The sequence below is a fragment of the Hermetia illucens genome, chromosome 3 (genome assembly GCF_905115235.1).
Source record: "Hermetia illucens chromosome 3, iHerIll2.2.curated.20191125, whole genome shotgun sequence".
Taxonomy (NCBI): domain Eukaryota; kingdom Metazoa; phylum Arthropoda; class Insecta; order Diptera; family Stratiomyidae; genus Hermetia; species Hermetia illucens.
In genome coordinates, this window is record NC_051851.1 from 3,812,519 (window position 1) to 3,838,577 (window position 26,059).

Here is a 26,059-nt window from a genome sequence, read left to right on the forward strand (position 1 = left end):
CTTAGACAAGAAATTTTTAATTGACAGTTTAGCCGCGCAATTTAAATTGAAAACTGGTTTAACTTCTTGCATATTATTATTATATTATTGGTGTTGAAAATACCAGACGGAAGAAAAGGAAGAACCGTATAGACGTAAACAGGATAATGCAGGCGGTGTTCAGAAGCTGAACAAGGTGAGGAAAATATGTGACAACAAGTTTCCCCAACTTGCAATAAGATTAGTGGCTGAAGTTACTAAATCGGCTACAATACAAGATTGCCTTCGAACATTAGTTCGTCGAGACGGATCATTTAGATCCATCCAGCATTGAAAATTGAAATATTTATCCCAGTTGGCGTGTCTGACTGCGACTCCTCGCTTCCTGCGACTCCAGCGTCAATTACACTCGTCTTCATTTTGTTTGGCGACTGCAGCAATTCCGGACTGGGAAAAGGATATCGAAGCTTCTTTAAAAACAACGGTGCTTGTCGAAGTTCGTCGAGAATTCGTCGCGTAACTACAAAAAGGATAGCAGTTCCAGGAAAACTGTCGACTATTTCAAGAAAAGGCTAGCAGACATCGACAAACACTTCAGCACATTTGAAGCAAACCACGAGGTGCTGCTAGCTTCTCTCACGGAAAAGCATGCATATCATACACAGGATTTGTATGGTGCTACAAGACGTCTTTACATGGCTACAAGGGCGATCTATACGGAGAAGTACGAACTCCTTGGTAATGTTTCTAACCCTGTCAGAGGCTACGCATTACCTACGGCGAAACAGATTATAACGGCCCCAACAACAAAATACTTGTAGGTCGCAATCCTGCCAACTTTTCAATACGTGCAACATCCGCAATCGCCTCGCTATGGCCTAGAACTATTGTGTGTGTGTATGGTGGGGGAGAAGCTACAGCTTCTGAGCACTCAGGCCGTGTTGGCCCATTGTACTCGCCACCCCCGTATAACGGAATATTCCGGATTCGTTAACGTATCGCAGGATTTCCGTTAGTGGATGTGATGCTACCCGTCGCAATTGGAGGACATCGGCACCAAAGATCTGATGCCTGATGCGTCCATAGGCGGGGCATTCACATAGGAAATGCTCTGTGGATTCCGCTTCCTCATTACAGGAGGGACACGTATCATCTTCGGTAATTCCTATTCTGAACATATGCCCAGCTAGTGAATTATGGCCAGTCAGAATGCCCACAATACACCTGTAAGTCCTCCTGCTTTTCGACAGGATAAACTTTGCGGTACGTATGTTGGGTTCTGGCAGGAAAAGTTTGGTGTGTCGAGGAGCATTTAGGCTCTGCCACCTGTCATTATGGGAAGCTTGTTCCCAGTTTTTGAAAGCAGACTTAGCCAATGCTACTGATACTCCAATTGCTGGCTCCGAATCTAGACATAGAGTTCAAACGGTTTCTGCATTCCTGAACGATTTTCGAGGTGATCAAAGGACTGCTCAATGCCCTCAATGCAGCTTGGCTGTCACTGCAGATTGCGATGCGCCTGCCCTTCAACCGCTCGTCAATCACCCAGTTTGTTGCCCTTAGGATCGCATATACTTCGGCTTGAAAAACCGTTGCATATTGTCCCAAAGGAATAGCCCACTTCTCGTTTTTATTCGAGAGGTAGACTCCGGCTCCAGAACCCTCTTCTGTTTTTGAGCCATCGGTGTAGAAGACTGGGTCTTCACAGTCCTCTCTACGCCTTCCGCCCCAGCGAATCCAACTACTACGCCAGTATACCAGCCAGTAGCAAGTCCTACTTCTAGGACGGCTTACATCCTTCTTGAATCTGGGACATCAATGTGCAATATAGCAATGTTCCAAGGCTATCGACAGTTGAGATACCACACTTCAGTGGCCATTACACGCAATGGAAGTCATTCATTGGCCTGTTCAAGGCTATTATACATAGCAACCCCACGGTAGACCCAATACAGAAAATGCAATACTTGCTGAGCTATCTGAAAGAAGATACGAAGGAAGCGGTTTCTCATCTTAGTTTGGATGCGTTGAACTATGAAAAAGCCATCTCTACACTAGAGGAACGTTTCTCCAACATCAAACAAGTCGGGAAACCAGAAGCTGGGCGCTTCAGGTATGAAAAGTTTCATGTATTTCTTTTTTAAAGACATTTGACTGTGCATTTATCCCCACATATTATGTGAAAATATCCACATTCAGGTGATATTGACAATTAAAACTTTGAATTTGAAAAGAAGCGCAACTTTCACCTATTATAACTTTGTTAGTAACAGTGCGATTTCCACCAAACTTGGTATCCTATATTTTACCCTACATTGTTGCAAATTTCGTGGTGCTAGAATGAACTTAAGGGGGTTTTGCAGCCAATTGCTAAAAATGCTAGTAATAGACTATTATTAACTTTATTTGAACAGATGTCTCTATGGAGGGTATTTTGGAGCCTAGGCACCATCTGCTGACAGCCACTTGATTTTGAGAGAATGGCTTCGTCAAAAAAATAATCTATTTCGACCGCACGCACTCACCACCTTTCCAACATATGTCGAAACCAAGACCGGCTTCGGAAAGTACTAGAGACCTTTCATTTGATACCCCATATAACTATGATATATTTGATGAAAAAAATTGACACCCCCCTTTTGCATTTATAGTACTCACTGTATGTGTAAGCGGTCACAATTCCCACCTTCCCACGAACCGTCTCCAAGAAGAATTGATGTTCGTTTGAGATAGTGTCAGTGTGTCATCTCAAACGAACAACGTGGTCGACACATAAGCCTAGCACTCGTACGCACTGTGATTGGAAGACAGAAATGGCAGTGGATAGGTCACACTTTAAGGTGAAGCGACAATGAACAGTGAAATCCACTCTCCCAGGAATGCCGACAAGTGAGTCGCCTCAAGGGCACTTGGCACAGAACAGTAGAGAAGGAGTGCGAGTGTCTCGGGAAGTCATGAGAGGAGCTGAACCGCATGTCAAGTAACCGCGAACTGTGGCATGCAGGTGTGGTTGACGCCCTGTGCCCCACCAAGGAGTAAATGGCAACCATATATTTACATAAAAGGGAACTTTGTGTGGGCGTTATAGAAAGGAAAGCGACATGCAAAAAAACGATGGTCTGAGTTAGGAAATCGTTAGTTAACCCGAGTTTAAATTTAATTGGATAAGAAAATGATTTCCTTTATTCGCTAACAATTTGCAAAAAACAACAAATACCATATTTCCGAAACCAACTGTCCCTTCCTCACTATTTTCTCTTCTGACAGATTAAGGGGGATCCTCGTACATGCAAAAGGGGGGTGTACATTTTTTTTCACCGAATATAGTCATGTTTGGTGTCAAATGAAGAGTCTCGATACTCTTCCATACCATTCTTCGTTTTGACAGTTGTATAAAAGGGGGGGAGTGCGGGGCGGGGCCAAAATGTAATTTTTTTTAACAGAATGTGGTCATGTGGGGTATCAAATGAAAGGGCTCAATTAATACTTTTCTAAGCTGATGATATTTCTAATGCCGGGTGAAACATTCGGATCAGTAGGTTACGGTGGGCGAGTCACACGTATGGATTAGGATGATCCAGCCCGGAAAGTCTATAAGGGCAATATCTATGCTAGAAAAAGAAGACGAGGCAGACTGAGATGGAGCGATGGCGTAGCTTTTAGGGATATCGAATCGGTGGGCACCGACGCAAAATCGGGATGTCTGGAGTTGCTTATTAAGGCAGGCCTCAACCGGATACCGGTTGTTGCGCCGTTGATGATGATGAAACATGTATGCCCCAAAAAGTGCAATAAATCCCATTCCCAGAACCTCTGCCACCTGTGAAATTTGAACCCCAGCCTTCCACTGCCACGACTTGCGTATTTTGTCTTAACCATTTTACTGTGCAAATACATTCATATGTAAATCATTTTACAAAATTACATGCAGTCATTTTTATAGCTTATTATTTTCTTCTCCTTGCAGTAATCACCGCTACCAGTCGTGCAGACAGCGATTCAATTGAATTTCGAAGAGTTGTGGTAAGTTTTACGCTTTACATTTTGAAGCTAACATTAACGACTAATAATATACATTAACAACTAATATGGGTGGGGGAGAAGAAGAATACCTTTTGATGTCAGTGACGGAGTTTTGTTCTTCGTGCAAAACTTCGGCGGCATTTAACATTTTAAGGTTTAAGGTTTGCACGATGTCAGTGACTTCATATGCCAGCCAACTCTTCTTGTCACAGGAGTTTCTTGGTGTGTTAAATTGGCAAAAAGAATGTTCTGGTCTTTCTGCTCTCTGTTTTACACAAAACCTTAGAAAGTGAGGCCACAAAACGAAATCAACAATTAAAAATCCTATTCAATCTCTTTTTAAGCTCGTAAACTCAATGTTAAAATTCATGTTAAAACTTTTCCTTGAGTATCATCTCTGTCTAGCGGACATTTGGTTCGTCTACAAGGGGATAGATCCAGCACCTCATGCTTAAACTTCTTCACCTCTCCATTGAGAAAAGTCATATCTCGATGGACAACAGTAAAGCTTATGAGATTATTAACCCGTCTCATTGGGAAGGCTATTTGGCTCGCATGAACAGTCCCTCTGGTATCATTATATGGTTAGAAAGAGCTTTGATTAGCAGGAAACTCACGATTAATAGACATCAGGTCTCTGTAGATAACGGGATTCCCCAAGGTTATGTGTTGAGTCCTCTCCTCTTCAATCTTTTTATGACGTCCCTCCATCAAAAGCTCAGATAAAGTTAGCTCTTTTTCCTAGAGGGCGTTGGTCTCTGTCACCCACATTTTGAGCCCCGACTACCCTATGTTTCACCCAATGTTAAAAATCTCGTTTCGAAAAGTACTAATTTTGATTTGATACCCCACACGGCCATATTCGGCGAAAAAAAGCGCACTCCTCTTTCCCATGTGGGGAGACCCCCCCCCCCCCCCCTTAAACTCAACAAAAAATGGTCCCACTATGTAAAGGGAGGAACAAACCACACGTTCTCATCCAATTTCGTGACAATAGGTTCAGCCGTTTCCGTGCAAATCGCATGTGACAGACCAGATAGGCAGACAAACCGATAGACAGGCAGACTTGGTGTTGGAGGATTATCTGTATTGCATGGATTACCTAATAGTGACCTTCTTGGACACGAAGTTGCGTTCAGTTGTGCATCTAGGGAGGTCGAAACGGGCTTTTTGGAAGAACCCCGAGAATAAAACAAAATAAAGAAAGAAGGAAAATCTAGAAGTTAATCCACTCATAGAAGTATTCCAAAAGAAGTTGCGATAGTCTCAGAACATATAGTATCGAGACAACATTGGAGAAATATTGCTCGCGTGTCAGAATTGCACCTAAAGGTAGTTAAAGGAGCTCATAAGCATGGATATTTCAAAAGTGATTAAATGGAGCATGACCTCGCTGTAAAGAGAAGGCTCTCAAATTTCAATCGTAGGGCCATCTTAGCGACGTTTGCCTTTGAAGATCAAAAGGTTGCTGGTTGGTTTTTCAATGCAGTTTTGTCGGCAGAACTGATTGACACTTGTCAAACCATTCAACTGACTTGGAAAAAATATTGGCAGGATCATGCCGATCCTGCAGACTCAGTTCATGCATTAGTGCCCTCATAAGCAAGATTCTTGTCAATTGCCTGGCTACTCGTGGACACGATAAAATGAGGAAAGCCGGCCTGAAGCAGATAATCGTTTTATGATCCCCTGGAGGCAACGAAGGAACCATTTACGCTTAGGTAAAGGCAGGCTTGTCCGTCTCCCGCTGAAGGATTCAGATTTGTGGTGTGTAATATACAAAGTAGTGCAGTTAGAGTGGAATGAATGCTATAGGCAGACGTCCCCGTTAATATCCTCGTACACAAGATTGGGTAAACCGCAATACAATCCTTTTACTAGACCTATGCACTAACCCCTAGAATCGCCTACTAAACGATTCTCTGCTTGCGCCGTTCGTAGGCTTTTAGAAATTGGAGAATGTTTTATAGTGGCAGGAGATGAAAGAAAATCTTTGCGAAGTATTTTCGCGCTAGATGGCCATTTGAAAACTTCCCAACTCGCATCAAACCGAGCTTACGGGAAAGAGAAGTGACGCATTCGTGTCAGACGAGGCGATCCCACTACCAACCAGGGCAAAGGTCAATGAAAAAGGTTGTAGTTTAGATCCATTATTTGTATTCGCTTTTATCTATGCTTGCGAGCTGCAGAAGATATCCATTTTCGATACTCCTCATTCTTATCTTGCAGTCTCTTTCGTATAGCCAGGAGGACTCCAGTATTTTTGATGGTCATCCTAGCATCTTGAGTTACATAACAGGAACCGAAGAACCAAGTTCACACCACTCTTTAGCCTATTGTTTTGATTCAGGATCATGGTGATATACCCAAATCTCATCAATAGTGATGAATCGAAGCACGAAATCCATTTTATCCTTTCGAAAATGCTCTAAGTGTTGCTGAAAGGGTGTTGCATAAGGGAAATAAGTAGAACACCATTGAATCTTCTTATCTCCCTGTTAACTTTTTATGATCAATTTGATCGTTGTGGTGTCCCCATCAAATAGGTCATCAACCGAGATAGCTTGGAAGTCTTTTGAAACCACCATGCAAGAGCAGGGTATACCACTCCCATTGGCATACAACAAGTCAGCATGTCGAAAGTTTAAGCCTCTAATTTCCCTACCAAGAACCCATAGCCCTTGTTTGAAATATCAGCTATTGATCCTGCAACTGATGAGTGCCATTGCCCCTTTATAAAAATTTATTTGAAAGATAAGGCACCTCATCTACGATGCAGATGAAGATGTCGTAGGCTGAATGTCCCTTCAATGGTTTTAGGAGCCCACAGTCCTAATCTGATGGTCGCCCATAGTATGGCTGACAGCGCATTTGTTCGCGAACCTTCTTAATATCCAGCTCAGGAACGCCGATAGTGAGGAAAGATCCCGGACTATCGGCTCTTCCCCCCGCTTCGCCGCCTAACAGCATCCAGGTGGAGATGATCAGGCTCTTCTAGAATCCAAATTGTTCCAGGATATCAGCACCATTACGCTCCTGTTCTGCAAGCCAGAGAAAACACTTTTTAAATGATGATAGCTTAGAAACCCTCAGGTTCAGTCCCACACCCACCTACACATCGTTGAAGGAAGAGCAGTACTGTCTGAGCCACCCATTCGAGCCTTCGCTGGCAAAGTTTATCCGTAACATTTCACACCTACCGACACATAATCCCTTGCGAGGATGGTGTTGTCATTCAAGACCCACCCATCGGCTTCGATAGCCTTGGCTGTAAATGAGAACTTGCCCGCTGCTGGCCGAACCCTCTTTGTAATCAATCTGAGCCAGAGAGTTGAGATCGACTGAAGACTGCTGCTGCTTTGGTTTGCCTTTACCCGCAGATGGGGTTTGTGTTTTCCCCGGAGGCGGTCTGCCCGAAGACCGTTTGCTCGGAGCTCGAGGTCAGAAGTGATGCTTTGGCTTCTCTGTTAATATAATGTAATTCCCTGTTCCTAATAGAGTTGGTTTCCACTTGAATAAGTGCAGAATCTGAGTGTAGAATCAGGTTCTCCGTTGATGAACTCAAGGTTACCTCTTCGCTCACTTCGGCACAGTAGTCATACCTTGGTTTGGGGTTTTGATTACCGCTTAGTTTCAAGCGCCACCTCTGGTTTCCCAAAGAATCCTCCTTACTGAGACCCCTCACCACGACAAGGTAGGTAATCGTCGAAGGAGAAACTAATAGTAACTCGTTAAATAAGCCATTCAAACAAGTTATCAGGGAATGACCAAGGGACCAACCATAATTTGTCATTCGAAAATATCTCAACTTACAAAAACCGAACTTACGGAGGAAAGCAATGGCGAATTTGTTCCAAACGAGCTGAGCACGCAACCGGACAGACCAAAAACTAAAGAAGAAGATTGTTATTTAAAGCACATAAATCGGATGCCATTTTATCTGCTTGCGAACTGCGGATGGTTTCTTGAGGTACATAGGCCGCTGCGAACTTTGATTTCGTATATACCGGGTGTACTTGTGCTTAAATCCGCTGTTTTTTTTTTTCTCAAGAAAAACACATTTTTTTATAGGAACCAAAGAAAACTCTATTCAAAATGCTGACCCTTGCTATCTACACATTTTGCCCATCTCTCGCGATAGTCGGATGGGGGCACGTCTGGTGAATAAGCGTGATGGAGCGTTTCTAAGTAGTTTCGAAGTATGTGACCGAGCATTATCATGGAGGAAAATCAGCTTTTAATGTCTTTGTTGATATCCCGGCCGTTTTTCATTCAGAGTACGATGCAATTTGATGAGTTGTTGGTGATAATAAAAGGCATCGATAGTTTCACCAGGTTTCAACAATTCATAGTAGACAATACCCCGTTGATCCCACCACACGCACAGCATCGTCTTCCGTCCGAAGCGATTTGGTCTCGCAAGAGATATCGCTGGTTGGCTGGCATCAACCCACGATTTTTTCGTTTAGGATTCTCAAAATAAACCCATTTTTTGTAGTCAGTCACAATCCGATGTAAAAAAATCTTTTTTTGTGTGTGGTAAGCAAGATTTCGCAAAAGTTTTGAGGACGCTCCATCTGCCTGTCGATCAATTCGTGCGTCACCCATTTCCCGATCTTTTGAACTTTCCCCATTGCAAGTAAACGCATGGGAACGGCTTGTTGAAAGACACCGAATTGGTTGGCGAGCAAAATGCTCGCATTTGGAGTATCGTCCCCATCCAAAAGAGCCTCGAATTCGTGGGCCGACTATCACGCTCCTTGTCGTTCAGAACAAAATCGCTATCTTTGAACCGACGGAACCAGCCTGGGTACGTTGTTTCCGATAGCGCATTGCCGCCGTAGGTCCCCACAAGGATTCGATGCTATTCAGCGACTGATTTATTCAGAGTGAAGTAAAAAAGCAAAGCTTCCCACAAGTGCTTCTTTCCGGGAGCAAAACTGGCCATGATTATTGAAGAGAAAAAATATGTTTCTGCATGAAATTGCTGATGATATGCACTGACAATTGATGACAGATGTACTAAAAAAAATATGGCGTGCTGATAGCAGCGTGATACGCTCACTGACGCCGTCTGTGAGCAAACAGGGAATTTAAGCTTGTACACCTGGTTCTCGCCCTGATTCTGGGCGTCGCCTTTTTTTGAAAGGTTTTAAGGTAAGAAAAAAGATATCCATTTTTGATAATTCATATCTTACACCGATCAAGCTTTTGTAAAGCCGGGAGAACTGCAGTATTTCTGATGGTCCTCCTAGTATCTTGTCGTTACATAGCAGAAGATCCGAATATATCAACATGCCGCCAGTAGATACTTCACAAAATTACAAGTCATTTAGTAAATTCCTCATGAACAGACCTCATAAATTGTATAGAACTCCATCTATGTAAACATATTCACAATAAATACTCCAGCTCCAGTTGCTCGAGGATTTCCCTTTGAAAATGTAAAAACTACAATGATTTTGTGCAGCTTTGAAGCACATTCGGGGTTGAAGCGCCATTTCATGTTCCTACTGAATTATTTAATCAGCTTATGTTGAATATACTCCATATACCAACAAACAGCTTCCGACAAAATTAACCTCCACTTCTTGTGCCAATTACTGTTAATCAAATTAGTTTCCGCGAAAAATTTTTTCTAATAATTAACTCCAGAATATTCCACTTTTGTTCGACCCCATGCATAAATTTATTTAACACATTTCTGATGCTAATTCCTCAGTGGGTCCACTTAAATTCATCTAAATCTGAAACAAAATAGATACATATTAAAGCAACCATTAAGATAGGATTACGACAATTCAACACCGCATTCTTTTTCTTATTCAATTGCAATAAGTTTTCAGCTCGTCGTTACTTTTTTTTGCGGAATATCGTCAAACATTTTTAATCGGATTTATTATCACCATCATATCTCCCCCACACTGAAAGCCATAAGAGCTGCAACAGAGCACGATGGACGAGAATAAATACAGGACGTTGAGAGAAAAACAGGAAAGTTTGGAATTATAGTGAAAGGCTTTTCCTGGTGATACGCTGGAGAGCTCAAAGGAAGATTTTTACCTTGTCCATAAAGGGTATGAAAGCCTTTTTTGGTTGCATGCTCAACAGCATCAACATAAGCGGATTGTATGTTCCATCGTCTTTATTTTACAATGAATGACAAAATGAGACTATGGAGCTATTATGGAGCATACTTCATCTGTACTCAAGTAAATTATGGGTCGTACGTACGTAGATACTATTCTCTCCTCGTCAAAGAGTAGCACAAGCGACGTTCTGCAGAAGCAGACGATGATGGTAGACAAGATACTCTGGTGAAAGTGAAAACCATCAAGCGGAATTATTAGAAAGAATGTTCGGAGATTGTGCAAATAAATAGCAGAAAGTATCTTTCCAGAAGTTGTTTGGATTTCAAGTCGCCAAGGTAGCAAATTTAGTCTTGTCTGGCGGAAATAACCGGAATCTCAATTAAAGGTCTAGCAACATAGCGGCTCCCTGGAGTCATCAGGTCTCAGCACTAGCCACAGAACTTGAAAGAGAAAATATATCCAAATTGACTCATATAGAACCGGTTGCTTGAACCATGATAAACCGATGACAACAAAATATATTATTTGTTTGCAAAACAAAACCTTATTAAAATCGGTTCAATGTCTGTCGGTCTTTTTTTTTATGGATGGAGACGGAAATCTTATAAAGACACTGCCGCGCCAGGTTGCAGCAGCGTGTGGGATACTCACCTACTAAAACCACCCCCCCCCCCTTTCTCCTTATTCCTTCTCCGCGGGACCGCCGTAAAGCATTACTTCGCGGGCTGGACTGCGCTTTATGGGACCAAGCCTTGCGTTCTTCGCGTCCTCCTTGCGCACTCCGCTCTTCCAGGTTCCTCTTGTATTCTTTTGATTGCGGAGTTCACCGCACACCAGTTTCCCTCCGACTTCAACATTTCCCCGACGATGTTCTGCGGGCTTAGGTTGGTTTTCAGGGAGTCTTCCAGACTCGTGGACAGTAGAACATAACATGCTCCGGGTCCTCAGGTGTGCAACCACATTCAGGACACAAGAGAGAATCATCCAGCCTGAATTGATGCAGGTACTTCCTGTAACCACCATGTCCTGACAGGAATTGCATCAGATGGTAGTTAATCTCACCGTGTCGTCGCTGGATCCACTCCTCAATACGGGGAATCAAAGTGTATGTCCAGCGACCCCTCTGTGAGTTGTCCCACCGTTTCTGCCACTTCTCCAGCGACTCTCGCCTTGCCGCCTTTCGGTATCCTGCATCCTTTTCAAGAGGATTCATTTTCCTTGTGTCGTACAGGCAGCGTGCCTCACTTGCTAGAATGTCTATCGGAATCATTCCCGCAATAACACACGCTACTTCGCCTGATTTTGTTCTGAAGGCGCTGCACACCCTTAGCGCCACTAAGCGGTAAGTCATATTCACCCTCCTACGATTACTCTCCCACGCTAGTGCTTCTTCCCAAACTGGTGCCGCGTATAATAGTGTAGAGCGAATCACTCCTGCCACAAGTAATCTGCGACTGTACCTTGGACCTCCAATCTTAGGCATCATCCGCGCTAATGATACGCTGGTATTTGTCGCTTTCTCACAGGCATAGTCCAGATGTCCCTTGAAATTGATTTTAGCGTCAATCATCACCCCTAGGTATTTGATAACCAGTTTCGAAATGAAGGCGTGACCACCAACACGAATATTAACCGTATTCCTCTTCCTACGATTGGTAATCAAGACCGCCTCCGTCTTTTGTTCCGCAAGGTCAAGCTGAACCATCTCCAGCCACGCTTTTATGGCGCTAATTGTTTCGTTAGCGTACATTTCATCATCTTCAGGTTCTTTCGCGACGACAACAACAGCTAGATCATCTGCGAAACCGATTATCGTGGCCTCCTTTGCCACAGGAAGGACAAGGACCCTATTGTACATGACGTTCCACAGGAGAGGACTCAACACTGAGCCCTGTGTTACTCTTGCGGTGACGGTGTCCTGCTTGGATCCCTCATCCATGTCGTACCAAAGTGTCCTCTCCGAAAGGTAACTGTTGAGGAGCTTAGTCAAATAACTAGGGACATCCGTTTTAGCCAGTGAACTTTTTATCCACTCCCAGCTTGTGGAATTGAACGCATTTTTGATGTCCAACGTCACCACGGCACAGCATTTGTTAGACGATATCGCGTCTCGAGCCAGCTTCAAAACAACGTCTACTGCGTCGATCGTTGAGTGGGCTTGACGAAATCCAAATTGTCTCTCCGATAGTCCATCCTTATAGTCAATGATAGGGAGCAGTTTGTTGAAGATGACCCTTTCGAGCATCTTTCCTGCTGTGTAGATAAGGCAAATCAGTCGGTATGATGATGGGTGTCCTGGGTGCTTATTCGGCTTCGGGAGCAAAATTAGTTTTTGCCTCTTCCACCGGTCGGGGAAAACTCCTTCTATCATGCATGTTTCAAACACGCTGATAAACCAGTCGGGTCTGGTCTTAACAGCGAGTTTAAGGGCCCTATTGGGAACAGCATCCAGACCGGGTGCTTTGTTATCACCAAGTCTCCGGCAAATTTGCAGGTATGGTGTAGACGTCCAATACTTGCTTGTGTTGTTTGCGCTCCCCTTTATCCGGGGGGCAGAGCGCCATCACGATATCGAGCAGAAGATGCAGACAGGTCAATTGTGGTGTTCGCCCTCTCATCTTCTTCATAACTATCCTGTACGCTGTTCCCCAGGGGCTTTGGTCTGCCTCTGTGCAAAGTTCCTTGAAGCATTCTCGCTTGCTGGTTCGTATAGCCCGCTTAAGCCTACCTCGAAGGTTCACATATGCTAGCCGTTTCTCGTCGAAGTCTGGTCTTGCTCTAGCTCGTTGGCAGATCCTTCTAGCACGAAAACATGCATCCCGTAACACCGCGATCTCTTCATTCCACCAATAGTTTGAGCGCCTTTTTGCGAGAACTCGTCGCCTCGGCATAGCAGCGTCGCATGCTCTCGTTATGCGTCCCATCATTTGCTCTACCTTTTCCGTAGCCGCACCATCGGGACTTTGGCCTCCTAATAGCATCTCCATGAATGCATCCTCCTCAAGCTTCTTCACGGACCAGACCCGGTTTCTATCCTCACGGGGACACATATCGACGCATGGCCCATATTCGATCTGGAGGAAAATCGCCTGATGGTCGCTGTGAGTATAATGCTCACTGACAAGCCATGTCATTCTCCTCGCCAATGTGGTACTCACATATGTCAGATCGACTATTGAGCCCGCGAAAGCCTCGAGCAGGATACGGCCCCTGGTGTTCGTAGTGCGGCTGCCCCAATCCACGGCCCAAGCGTTGAAATCACCAGCTATGATCTTGGGGTTTCGACTTCTTGCATCCGAGACTAGCATACCTAACATTCCTTCGAATTCTGTTAATGTCGCGCTTGGTGGAGCATAACAACTATATATATAGATACCAGCTATTTTTGCCCTGACGAATCCAACTTCTGGAAACTCCATCACTTCTTGAATGGCTTGATTTCCACACGCCCATATTGCCGCCTTGCCAGTTTCATCTACAGTCCAGGCATCGCTCTTATTGTCTTATTCTCATAGATGGTCTGCGAGAGAAGGTCTTGCGCTGCCTCGCAGTGGTTGAGGTTGATTTGTATCAACCTCATTTTTTTTACTGCATTCAAGGCTCCCCTAAACACTGGGCATCCGCTGCTGCCTGCAACGTGCCGACAGTCGACGCCCTTTTTTTCCTTGCAGAGCATGCAGTCAGGCTCAGCCTTGCACTCGCTGAACATATGGCCTTCTCCCCCACATTTTCTGCAACTTTTTGACCTGTCACAGTCACATTTCGCTGGTAAGCTTATGGTTGCCATTTTCGTGCCTCCGTATGCCTTCCTCAGTCCCCTGATTGCAGAATCTTGCAAGCCAAGTGGTCCGAACTGCTTTTCTAAGGCGTCGCGGATATCCTCCTTGGTCGTGATTTCGTCAATGTCCTTACATTCTATGACAAGCTCCTGCTTTCTGGCCCGTACTTGAGTTTCTTCTCCTAACGACTTCTCCACCTTGCCGAGGAAATTTTCCACCGTTTTGCCCGGAGACTTCTTCAGCTCCAGCAACAAATCTCCTTTTGGAGAGCGTCTGATTCGGCTGATGTTTTCTCCAAGGTCCATCAGCTCAGGATCGGATTTGACCTTCCTAAGGATATCAGCGTAAGTCATATCCCCTTTTTTTGGAGATGATGATTAATTCGGGCCGTAATCTTCTTTTCTGCGTCGTACTTTGCCTTCCGCCAACCTTGGTCCATGCTTCCTTGGTTCTTTTTTGAGGCTTTGCCTCCCTTGGGTCGATTGGAGCCAGCGCCGCAGTTTCCACAATTTTGGTAACTTTGTTTGACTGTCCTTTTGCCGGTGAGAGGCTTTTTTGCCTTTTCGCGTCCTGTGAGGATCCGAAAGAATCGTTTCCTCTTCTTTTCGGTTGATCTTTTTAATCCTTCATTCCTTTCAGCCGCCAGCAAGTTTCTGACTGTTGTGCCCGTTAGAAGTTAGAAGTTTTCTTCTTTTTCTTCCCCGATTAGACCCATTTCTTGGCCCTGCTTTTAGTAATGAACATACTTCTTCAGGTGTTACCGAATGTGTAGACGTTGAATGTGCTGCAGGAATAGGAGGCGATCAGTTACAGATGAAGTCAGAAATCCAGAATCATCAAATATATCTGAGTTGAAAGGACATATTCCACTAACAAGAAATCCTTCTGTTATATTGGATCGAGTCGAAGCAAGTGGGAATCCAATGTTTACTTTTGACGGAGTATGTTTGTCCTGGATTGTTCATTATCCAATAGTCACAGGCAGAGTTAACATATTTTTTGAGCGGCCCGAAAAGGTTGTAACTTATGGCTGCAGTGCGGAGGAAATGATAAAACCAAAACCCTGTTCTCTTTGAGCAAATCAAGAGCCTCAATAGACAAGTGGGAGTTGTGGTTAGCAAGGAGAAGAAAAACTTGTTTCTCTTTCGGACATCTCGTAAAATGAATGAAATGTTTTACAAAGTTCATAAAATTATTTTCCATCATCCAACCTGATTTGCTAGCATCTCCTTAAACCTAGTTCCTTGAACTTAACTCGTTGGAAAATGAAGAATGAGGAATCGTAGTACTTCCCGCAGAAATGCATACTGCGAGAGTCACCAGATATCATCTTTTAGTTTAGGTTACACGTCCTATCTGCTGGAATCCTTTTCGTGTAATCACTCTGTCTGGTTTTTGCACTGTTGTGATTCCTGCTCTCAACATCTCCATACACAAAAGTGGCGATCGCACACTAGCCGAGAATTATCGTCCCATTTCCCCCCTCTCGTCCTGTTCCAAAATCTTTGAAAGATATGTCACCGACTGGTTGTCCGCCCACTTTGGCCACTACATAGTGAAAGAGCAACACGGCTTTGTTAAGCGCAGGTCGACTGCCTCCAACATGCTTGACTTTACCGACTTTGTCGCCAAATGTCTGAATTCACAACAAGATGTACATACCATTTGCACTGATTTCGCTAAAGCCACTGACACTGTAAATCACAAGATCCAACTCTCGTCTCTAAGCGTTTCCATACCACTTGTTTTATGGCTTGCCTCTTATCTTTCCAACCGTTACAGTCGCGTCTCTTTTGACGGCTGAACTTCCCGCTCCTTCTCCCCCTCCTCTGGCGTCCCACAGGAATCTATTCTGGACCCTTTGTTATTTTTATTTTCTCCTTAACGACCTTTCCCCCTTCTTTACTTCTCCCTACTTGCTCTATGCAGACAACTTTAAGCTGTTTTCGCTATATCATCGCCTGTGGACTGTGCATCCCTTCAATCCAACCTAGACACTCTGATTCGTTCATGCTCGACTAATAGTTTTGCGCTAAATGTCAGAAAGTGTCATTCTATGTGCTACTCGCTTAAATCCTCACCCACTTCCCTCTCATACTCCCTTAACGGACATTCCTTATCATACCTAAATTCCACTCAAGACCTCGGAGTCACATTCGACAATAAGCTCCGCTTTGACACTCATTGCCTAGAAGTCACCATTTGAGTAGCAAAATTGTCAGGCTTTATACTTCGCTGCTTCTCTGATTTTGACTCCATCCAACTTTAGTTGGGTAGTTCGCTTCAAGTCCCTCGTGAGGAATACCTTTAAGAAAAGCTTCTTTAGTGTGGACTACCCCTCCTGCCTCCGTTTTCTGAACCTCCCCTTCTTACAATAGCGTAGATCCTATCTGGATCTATGCAAATTTTTTAAAGTTTCCTCGGGTCTGATGGATTGCTCCGCCGTTAACGACATCACCTACCGTTTTGGTGCATCCGTGGGAAAATTGAGCAGGCAAATGCCAACTGACCCCTTATGCCAACTAGTCCCAGTCTCCCCTATAAAATTTTGTATAGATAAAAAGCAAAATATCTATCGCGCTTCCAAAACCTGCAATTTGTTTCGAAACCACGTTTTCAAAATTAAAATTTCACATCACAACCGATAAAAAATAAATAGTTTATCAGATTGATCCCATTCATCTTCCTCAATTTAACCATGCACTAGCGTGCATATCTGAGTATCTAAAACAGTAGCACCACCGCAACTCTTTTGCAGCTAAAGGCGTTACAGATTACCAAATGAAAGACGGAAAATTATTTCAAATTTCGGAACATGCATACATTTTGAAAATACAGGTTTTTCCGACAACTGTAATTAGCCACAATGGATGAATAGTTTTATTAAACAATAACCGATACTTGAGTCTTGGATTATAAGTGTTTATGGATGTGACACCTCAGACTTAGATACTTGTCACCGGAGCGAATATTTGACATTATCTTGCAGTCACATTCCAACATCAATGGTTAATCATACCAGTTCCGTGGTTTTGAAATCCATATATACGTTAAAGCCTTCCAGTATATCACAGTTGCAGCTGACGGAACTGTATCTTGAAGTTCAGCCTTTACCACATCTTTTGAAAGCTCTCCAAATCAAAAACGAGTCTTTTTGTAACCAATGAACTACTGGAAATTCATACTCGTTTATTTCGTTCCATTGCATGCATGCATATTGGCTATAAATCACTGGAAACTCGTATTTATGTAGCCACGTGAAAAGGTGATACCAACAACCGATACAATGGACATGACCTTCAACTCTTGCTATGCTTCCAATCCGATGCATTTCTGGTTTTACAATGATTTCGGAAAATCATTTTAATTGATCAATTTCATCTCTGAATCGGAAAATTTTGTGTACCCTTGGTAGGTCACGTACACCAGTGAAATTATGAGACCCATGGGTCGACAGGATCTAGTTTATGCCCCAGTTTTTTGTTGTTATAAGGTCTTAACGTTCCATTATGGATAATAGTTTTACAGAACTTCGGAAGATTCGAAGGGAGTAGAACTGAGATCTTGGCATCTTCAAAAAAGTAGAATCTTTACTCCATTGACAACATTTTCATTGTCTTGTCCAGGGACAATCTGACGAAAGAATGCCTTTAATAATATGTTTTCTCTCGTCCTAAAACTTCTTAACTTTCCCAATTAACTACTTTCAATTTAACCATTCCCATCCCTTCAACTTCAACATGCAACCTCTAAATTCAGTAATTTTTTTTATTTGATAAAAAAAGCAACAACTGGTCCCTTTCCCCTAATGCCAAGAATTTATTTACATTTGCATAATTCCAAATTTTATTTTAATTTCCCAAAATAGTGTAAGGGAATATTGAATGGTGATAACGTTGTTGTTGTTTTCGTAACGCAACGTTCCAAAATAGCGAAGGGATGACCGTGCCATTGAATGCATGCTTTAGCCGTTCTTTTGCCTCTGAACGGGCGTCACTAAGCCGACATGAACTTCAAAGTTCAAGGCCAGGTTTACAAGGACCGGCTGATGAAGGAGACAGCTGATGAGCGGGAGATGTGAAAAGGGAGATCGTGCTTACTTGAGCGGAGGGGATTGGTCGTGAAAGAGTTCTGCTGTGCTGACGTGAGGGAGCTGACTACTTGGGAATTAGTTGGCGATTTTAGGCATCAAGGTGTTAAAATTTAAAATTCTGATGGTTATGGGGAAATTTTTAGTAGTTCATTTTTATAATCAGTCGCCCGAAAAGAAGTGTTGTCCGCATTGCGAAGGCTTTTCTTTGGATTATGTCGGCGGCGAAAAATATTGGGAAATACTTCTGGCGACCCAGCGTTGGTGATGGCTTAATTTAACTTCGGTGACGAGTGGAACACAAGAGGAACTCTGGGAGATTCATTGATGTGTTACAAGAATTGAAGTCTGAAAATTTGACAAGCGTATTGGTTGCTATCTTTCAACAACAGGTATTGGGACAAAATTATTAATGTGCTACAAGAGAATGGTACTTGAACTTGTTCCGTTCTTTGACCTTATCAAGAGCGTTGGGATGCAGCCAAGACTCACGGCGATTACCGTCCGTTTCTGTTTGTGGATTGAAGTTGGAATTTCGTTGTTGAACTGCTCGTTGCTATCAACAGTTTCCTTCGGTGTACCGCTGCGGCTTGCCTCAGCAGATGCAGGTCGGTTAGTGGTTATCATTTTGGAAATACCAGAAGCATTGCCGGTGGCATTTGAGGCCGTTTTGTTGCCTGATGCGGTCAGCGATCCATTCAATGAAGAGTTGCTGCTCTTCGACTTAAGGATGAGGCGCTTAGCATTTGGTTTCAAGTTGAAACACTGCTCAACTGTGCTATCATATTCCTCAAGACCTTCAAACACGGGGAGCTTGGTCTTTAGTATCCGAACTCTGAATAACTTTGGCCCCTTAAGTTCTCCTGGTGGCCAGGCTACTCGTGGGACCAAGTCATGGAGAGAAACCAAAAAAAAAACAGACGATAGAAGGGGTGATGCCAGTCGTAGCACTGCTGTAATGAAACCAACCGCAAAGACCTCCCGAAGCGAGGCGGCAGACGTATTAGTGGTTGCCTTGGAATCCACTACCTTCAAGCTGGGTGTAGCGAATATCAGCCATACCCTCTTCAAAAGCAAGGACTGACAAGCATTTCGCTCACCGGAAACCGGTTGAGAAGCAGAGGTCTACCGGAGTCCTGCTAAAGAGCCAGCGCTAGAAGGCCATACATATTTTGAGCAAGATTGCGAAGAATAAGGATTCCGGTACTGCCAACAAGCACGATGAAAATGATCCCGTTTAATATCAGGCGATTGTTGAAAAATATATATCAGCAAACGCCTGACAGATGAAAAAAACACAAGGAGTGTACAAGGGATCGGACGTTAAGCAATATCTGTAAGCAGGCAACTAGCTGACGAACTACGAACTTCTTCAGCGACGTAGTCAGGATTCACCCACAGCCACATTAAGGTAATAATCTCGGGTGAGCGCAATGCTGACTGCATTACCTACTACAGTGTACTCTAGTGTACCGTTACGATCTTGAGTGAAGTGCTCTAATACAATTTAAGATCCTGATCGAATTCAATTGTCGCATCAACGATTATTATTAATCGGAATTGAAATATAGTAATTCATATCCGCCGATGATTGTTTTGCAGATTGACCTTTGTTCACCGGAATATTCCAGATGCATGAAGGGATAGCGAACATTTTCAGTGCGCTTATTCTATACTTCCTCGAAAGTTGGATCCTTTGAGCGCTTCGATCCCTTACGTGTCATTTTTACAAAATCAACGTGTCTATACCGACGCGTGGGTATAATAATGAGAGGGGGGTGGGTATCATAATGAGATAAACCAGACCGCGAGCTAAGCCTGGAGATAAAAAAAACGGCTCGAACCCGCGCGTGGAACCGAGAGTCTCCGGACCCGGAGAAACATAAATACTATATTCGAAAACGTGATGAGATCACTAATAAAGGCGTCTCTTTTACTTTACAGTAAGCGCGTTTCTTCTTTCCATAAAAATGTCTAATCAAAATTGTGGTGTCAAATCTTACCATATGCCATCTCCTCGAACCACCGTGTCTTTCGCATCTTTGATGGCACTCAATTTTCTGCTGCGACAGAGACTTGATTGCATTACGTAACTCCATTGGCGCCCAAGGCTCCTGACTGCAACAACCCTAGCAATTCAGTCCGTTTCCTTCTCCGCTGCCACTCCTTACTATCTTACTACTACCTTTGTATCCTAAATAACTCCCTTTCTAATACTGCCCTTTTTAATAACCTCTGCGTACTTCCCCTTTGTTCTCCCGCTCGCCCCAGTTTATGTGAAGAACTTTTTGATTGCTTCTCCAAACTTCTGTAAATGTAACCACCTCCTCCCTTCCCCCTTCCCTTCCCTTCTCCCCTGCGGTGATTTCAACCTGCCCCCAAATCATCCTTCCTTACCACTCCTTCCTACAATTACTGTCCTCTTTAATTCTTTTCTCTTTCCTGAGTGCTTTTTCCGCCCTCAGATCAACCTCATCGTGACCTTTTCAACCTACCTGAGTGCTGCTGTTCTCTATTTGGTTGTACATCCTGGTAGGTCGCCAGTTTCCGGCGTATATTCGAAGCCCTGTTCCTGTTCTTGTTGCCCTCGACGTCAGGCTCAAAAAAACACACATATGGCTGTCCTACTTCCTTTCTAGGCGATACTACAGGGTATAATTTGGCGGTTACACATCACCTCTTTTCTCCCTTTCTTCTGGAGTTCTTCAAGGCTCTATATATTTTATCACGCACTGACAACATGCTGTCAACCTTGGACCTATTCTCGACGATCTTCTTCACCTCGTTTCTCTGCTCGAGCTCCAACCGACCCCGAAAAACAGTTGTAGCTCTTAAAAATTGTTTTTTGACGTCACGGCCAACGTGATTGGAACTTGCGTGCGATACACAACTTGCTTGCTTCGCCGCAACATTCCATCCCCACCTGAAACTAAAGGGGTGTTTCAGCGAGGAACCAGATACTCATTGCTCCTACGGTTGCGGTGTTAAACTATGATGCCGGGATACGGAAAGAACCGAAACTTAAGCCCTGTATCGACCAGGTAGTTCCGCCGCCTCAAGGGATCGTAGATTGTGTGCTGTATTTCGGGTAAAAGTAACCATCACTCGCGGGAAGTCTGATTTGTTTGGTGAGAAACAGCAGGGGCTGGTACATTTTTTAGTCTTTTCAGCGAACCTTCGATGGTACTCCCCGAACCGACGGCCTCTGCTAATTTAAAGACGGTGGCTGTTAATGCTGTCACCATCTGCTGGAGCCGAGCTACTTGACCTAAGTTGTCGCAAGATACTTCGTCAACCATGGGTCGCATATGGACCTCATGAATTTTTTTCCGCGACAACGGTTGACGTATCCAGAAATCCCGAATCCACACATGCCAGGATGGCTTCTCTGCTCTCCGAAAGCCTCTGCAGCCACAAATCCTGTAGCATCTCGGAGCCGACTTTGTCACCCAACTGCTTCATTTCACGCAGCAGTTGGCTTGACGCACGGTCACCTAGCGCAGCTCTGTCAGGACGTAGTTAAATTTCGCCGTCTCACTCACTGACAGGCATTTTATGAGCTACTCTATGGATTGCCTATAAGAGCACTCCTCGAGGACGCCAGAGACAAGCCCAATCGATTCCTCGTCCAACCTAAACAGCGCGTAAGTAAAACGAATGGCATCCGCTGTGGCGCCGGCCAAAGCGAATTCAACCTCGAGTTGGAGGAACCTTGCTGCTTGGCTCCTACGTCAATAGGGTGGCCCCCGTACGGCCACGATTGTTACCACGGGGCTTGCTTTTATTCCGGAGGATTGTGATTGTCATGTACTTGTGCAGTTGGGTGCAATTTCAGCAGCTGTTGGCATTGGATTTACCAAATTCGACGGTGATTGCGATGCAGCTTGCCGTGAGAACTGCACCTCCCTTTAAAACTTCAATTATTCACGGATGAACTTTCCTCGGAAAATTCTAATCACAAAACTCCTCGAAAATTGATATTCTCTTTATGGCTCTTTATAGGTATTTGGCCTTTTGGGTGGCGAACTTTTTAAAACGTCGGACTGCTGTCTTCGTTGTATCTCTTTATCTGATCCCAGAGAATATTTTCTAATGGTTACATATCCTGTCCATTCTTTCCCCCCTCTAAAGTCCTCAACATTTGTTCTCCTATTGTTCGTAGTTTCTATTACTTATCCTAGGGGCGGTCTTGAACTATTTGGTATTATTTCTCTGACAAAACTGGAACTAACTGTCAACCACTCGATATGTTACTCGCTTAAATCTTTCTCAACTTTCATAGTAACCAAATCATCCAATCATCATCAACTTAGCTTAAGTTGGAAGGGGTAAAGGCCTCCTTATTCCAATTATCACCTCCTTCATATCGTTAATGATACTTTCCAAATATTCTGTTTTAACTTAATCTCTTAACCGGGCAAAACAAACCGGAGACTGACAGAGGTTTAAAAATGCATTGACTGCGTATAACAACGCGATCAGGGAAGCGAAACGGAACAGCTACAGGACATTCTGTGAAGGGATCGAACAGATCACAGAAGCAATCAGGCTGTACAAGGCTGCAGCCAAAAACGGGGGAATATCCTCTGTCTGCTTGAAAAAGGAAGATGGGACATTTACCGAGAATGAGGAGAACAGGGTACACCTGCTTCTCAGAACTCATTTCCCGAGGTCCTACGCCACGGTGGCAGGCAACAACATTCTGCCTGACACCCCAACAACGAATAAAAGGGGAAGGAAGGAGAGCTGCAAACTTGCAAAAGAGGTATGCTCAGAAGCTAGGCTAAGATGGGCACTGGGAACTTTTAAGCCACTGAAATCTCCCGGAGCAGATGGCATTTTCCCAGCACTTATCCAGAGAGGCCTAGGAATTATCTTAGAGTCTCTTCTGAGGGTGGTAAGGGGGAGCATAGCACTGGGATACATACCAGGGGCATGGAGACGGGCAAAAGTGGTCTTTATTCCGAAAGCGGGTAAAAAGGATCCTTTTCACCCTAAACCTTTCAGACCAATCTGCCTAATATCGTTCGTACTCAAAACGGTGGATAAGGTCATAGACAACTATATTAAAACTAACGTTCCAACGCGTAACCCCCTACATCATTGTCAGCACGCTTACCGGGCGGGACGGTCAACTAAAACTGCTCTGTATCAGTTGACAGACGTACTACGGGATGGCATAGAAACAAAAGAAATTGCACTGTGCACGTTTTTGGATATCGAAGAAGCATTCGACAACACATCGCACACAAAGATACAAGATGCCCTGAGCCGCAAAGGAGTGGGAAACACCCTGCCATTCTGGATGGGCAAAATGCTAGAAAGCAGGCAAATAGAGGTACCGACAGGTACAAATTCTATTATCATGAACACCGCTCAAGGCTGTCCACGTCAATTACGCTAGACCAAAAATTACTCTGGAAGACACATGTCGGAAAGCCACGAGGGCTCTGATGATTTACAAATCCATAGCAGGAAAAAAATGGGGTTGCAGCCCGAAGATACTACTTTGGATATATACTGCAATAGTAAGACCAATGATTACCTATGGAGCGGTAATCTGGGCAGAAAGAACCGAACTCAGCACACAAGCCAAGGAATTACATAAGCTCCAAAGGCTGGCTTTCTTGTGTATTAGTGGGGCAATGAGGACATGCCCAACGGCATCCTTGGAGATTCTTCTGGGATTAACCCCTCTCCATCTGCACATACAGATGCAGGCAAAGAGAGCAATATTCAGGATGGCCAGTAGTATGAGTGAGGTGAGGAGCTGCCTAAATCGAAGGAAGATCGATATTCTTTCTAGGCGGTATCCCGAATTACTGATACCGAGGGACAACATGACAACGAGGTTTCACTTCGATAAGAAGTTTGAAACACGTTGGAGTAACAAGGCAAACTGGGAGAGCGTGGCTGCGACATATGGCTCAAACCAGCAACTGGTTACTTGGTACACTGACGGATCCCTCACAGCAGAGGGAGCGGGTGCCGGTATCATTGGTCCAAGGAAAATTTACCTTGAGCCAATGGGCAGGTACACTAACATATTCCAGACGGAAATATACGCCATCGACAAATGTGCCTCCTTTAATCTGCAAAGGAACTACAGGGGGCAGAACATAGCTATTCTCACCGATAGCCAAGCAGCGATCAAGGCACTTAGGTCCAACCAGGTGAACTCTAAACTGGTGTGGGAATGTCTTGAGAGACTGAATACACTCGGCTCGTCTAACAAGGTCTGGACACTTTGGGTTCCAGGCCATGCTGGGTTAGAAAGCAACGAGGCAGCGGACGAACTAGTCAAGAAGGGAGCAGAGACGCCTTTATATGGGCCAGAACCCTTCTGTCGAATCGAAAACGGTTTCTTGGCTATGATTCTAAGAAATGAAGAGGAACGGTTGAGGGAACTATACTGAGCGGGCCTACCAGGGATGGAGCAGTCCAGGGTGCTTATTGGGGGATACGAACCCATACGCACAAAGGATTGCTTAAACCTCACCAAAAAGAGCCTCCGAATCATAGTGGGAATTCTCACTGGTCATTGTTGACTGAACTATCACCTAGGGAAGCTAAGGATATCTACGGACACTGCCTGCAGGTTTTGTGAGGAGGAGGACGAAACCTCTATGCACGTCCTGGGACAGTGTCCCGCACTTATGCAAAGTAGGTCGAGGCATCGGGGAGAACACTTAATACAAGATTCAAAGCTGAAAGATCTGGAAGTAGGGAACATACTAAAGTTCCTAACGGTTATAGGCCTGCTTGAGATACTATGATCAATAGGTACACTATAACCAGTAAAAGGGGCACAATAGTTCTTCAAGGACGCGGTGCGACTTTCCCTTAACAGAATAATAATAATAACTTAATCTCGAATCAATACCCTTCAACTCCCTCCCTAACTTGAGTTTTCCTTGAAGCCCTCCTCTCCACATTTGAAACGGTGCAGCAACCGAGCCCTCTTCTATAAGAAAATCTAAGAATCATTTCTAGTCCTGTTGAACAGTCAAGAAAAAGTTTTGAATGTTTGTAGATACTGTACCTCAAAAATTTCCCGTCGATGGTCATTTAGATATTTGCGTTTCCAAATGCTATTTTTAAGCCACTGAAGATACTGTATCTTAATTTTTTAGTCAATTTGCAATTGGATTTTATTCCTTGATCAACGTCAGCGAATTGATTATCTTAAGACATTCTACTACAAACTATCTTCTGTTTATTTAATTCATATAAATATAGTAGAACAGGTTTCACATATAGGTTCATATTACGCCACAATTAATTGAAACCAATGAAGGTTACGGTTATTGCGTCGATAAATGAAAGCTTGTAATTTCCTTTTTGATATTAACAAAGTCGAAATGCAAGAGGAATGCAATATATTTATTGTACATTGTAGACGTTTATACGTTCATACATAGATATGTAGTCAATAATTCCATTTGATAGCTCAATTGATTACATTTTCATCTTACCTACTTGGGTGCTTGATGTTGTAACTATATCTAGATAAGATTTGCACTTGAGTTTACTATTTTGCAATGTAAATGGTATTAAGTAACCAGTTTTTTTCCTAAATATATGAAAATTGTTACTGAATGACGTTTTCAAGTGGAAATATCTAGAAGAATGTAGATACATATGTATAAAGATACAGAGGGATGTATTGGCTTTTCATTATTGAACAAGTGCATGGCGCTTGCGTGACATAATTTGTAGTGGTTAAACTAGGTATGACTGACTTTCAATCCTGCTCCTTTGTATACTTGAAATGTATCTTTATAATATCTACATAGCTACTAATAACTTGTAGATATAGATGGAAACCTTTATTTTCACAAAGATGAAATTTATTTGTTTCGGTTCTTCTATTAATTTCAGGAGAAGCCTGAATTTCCAGCGACATTTTCCTGCACTTTCTTCAATACTCAATTAACATTCTGAGTTTATCTGAAATCAGAATAAGTACATTGCAAAGTATAACGGCAACTTAAACCTTTCGAAACCGTATCTTCTTGCCTATCCACTTTTAAAGTTGACCATGCTCAAAGCGTAACCACAATAGTTACACCCAGCATACTCCTAAGTTCCTCAAA

The 26,059-nt window shown here is 43.6% G+C and overlaps 1 protein-coding gene across 1 annotated transcript in view; it reads left to right on the forward strand.

The window, feature by feature from the left end:
• Nucleotides 1-26,059, forward strand: part of LOC119651914 (elongation of very long chain fatty acids protein-like) — a 132,437-nt gene that overhangs the window by 36,894 nt on the left and 69,484 nt on the right. The window contains exon 2 of the mRNA XM_038055742.1: nucleotides 3,947-4,002. The gene's annotated coding sequence lies outside the window, so the exon portion shown is untranslated. The remainder of the gene's footprint in view (nucleotides 1-3,946; nucleotides 4,003-26,059) is intronic.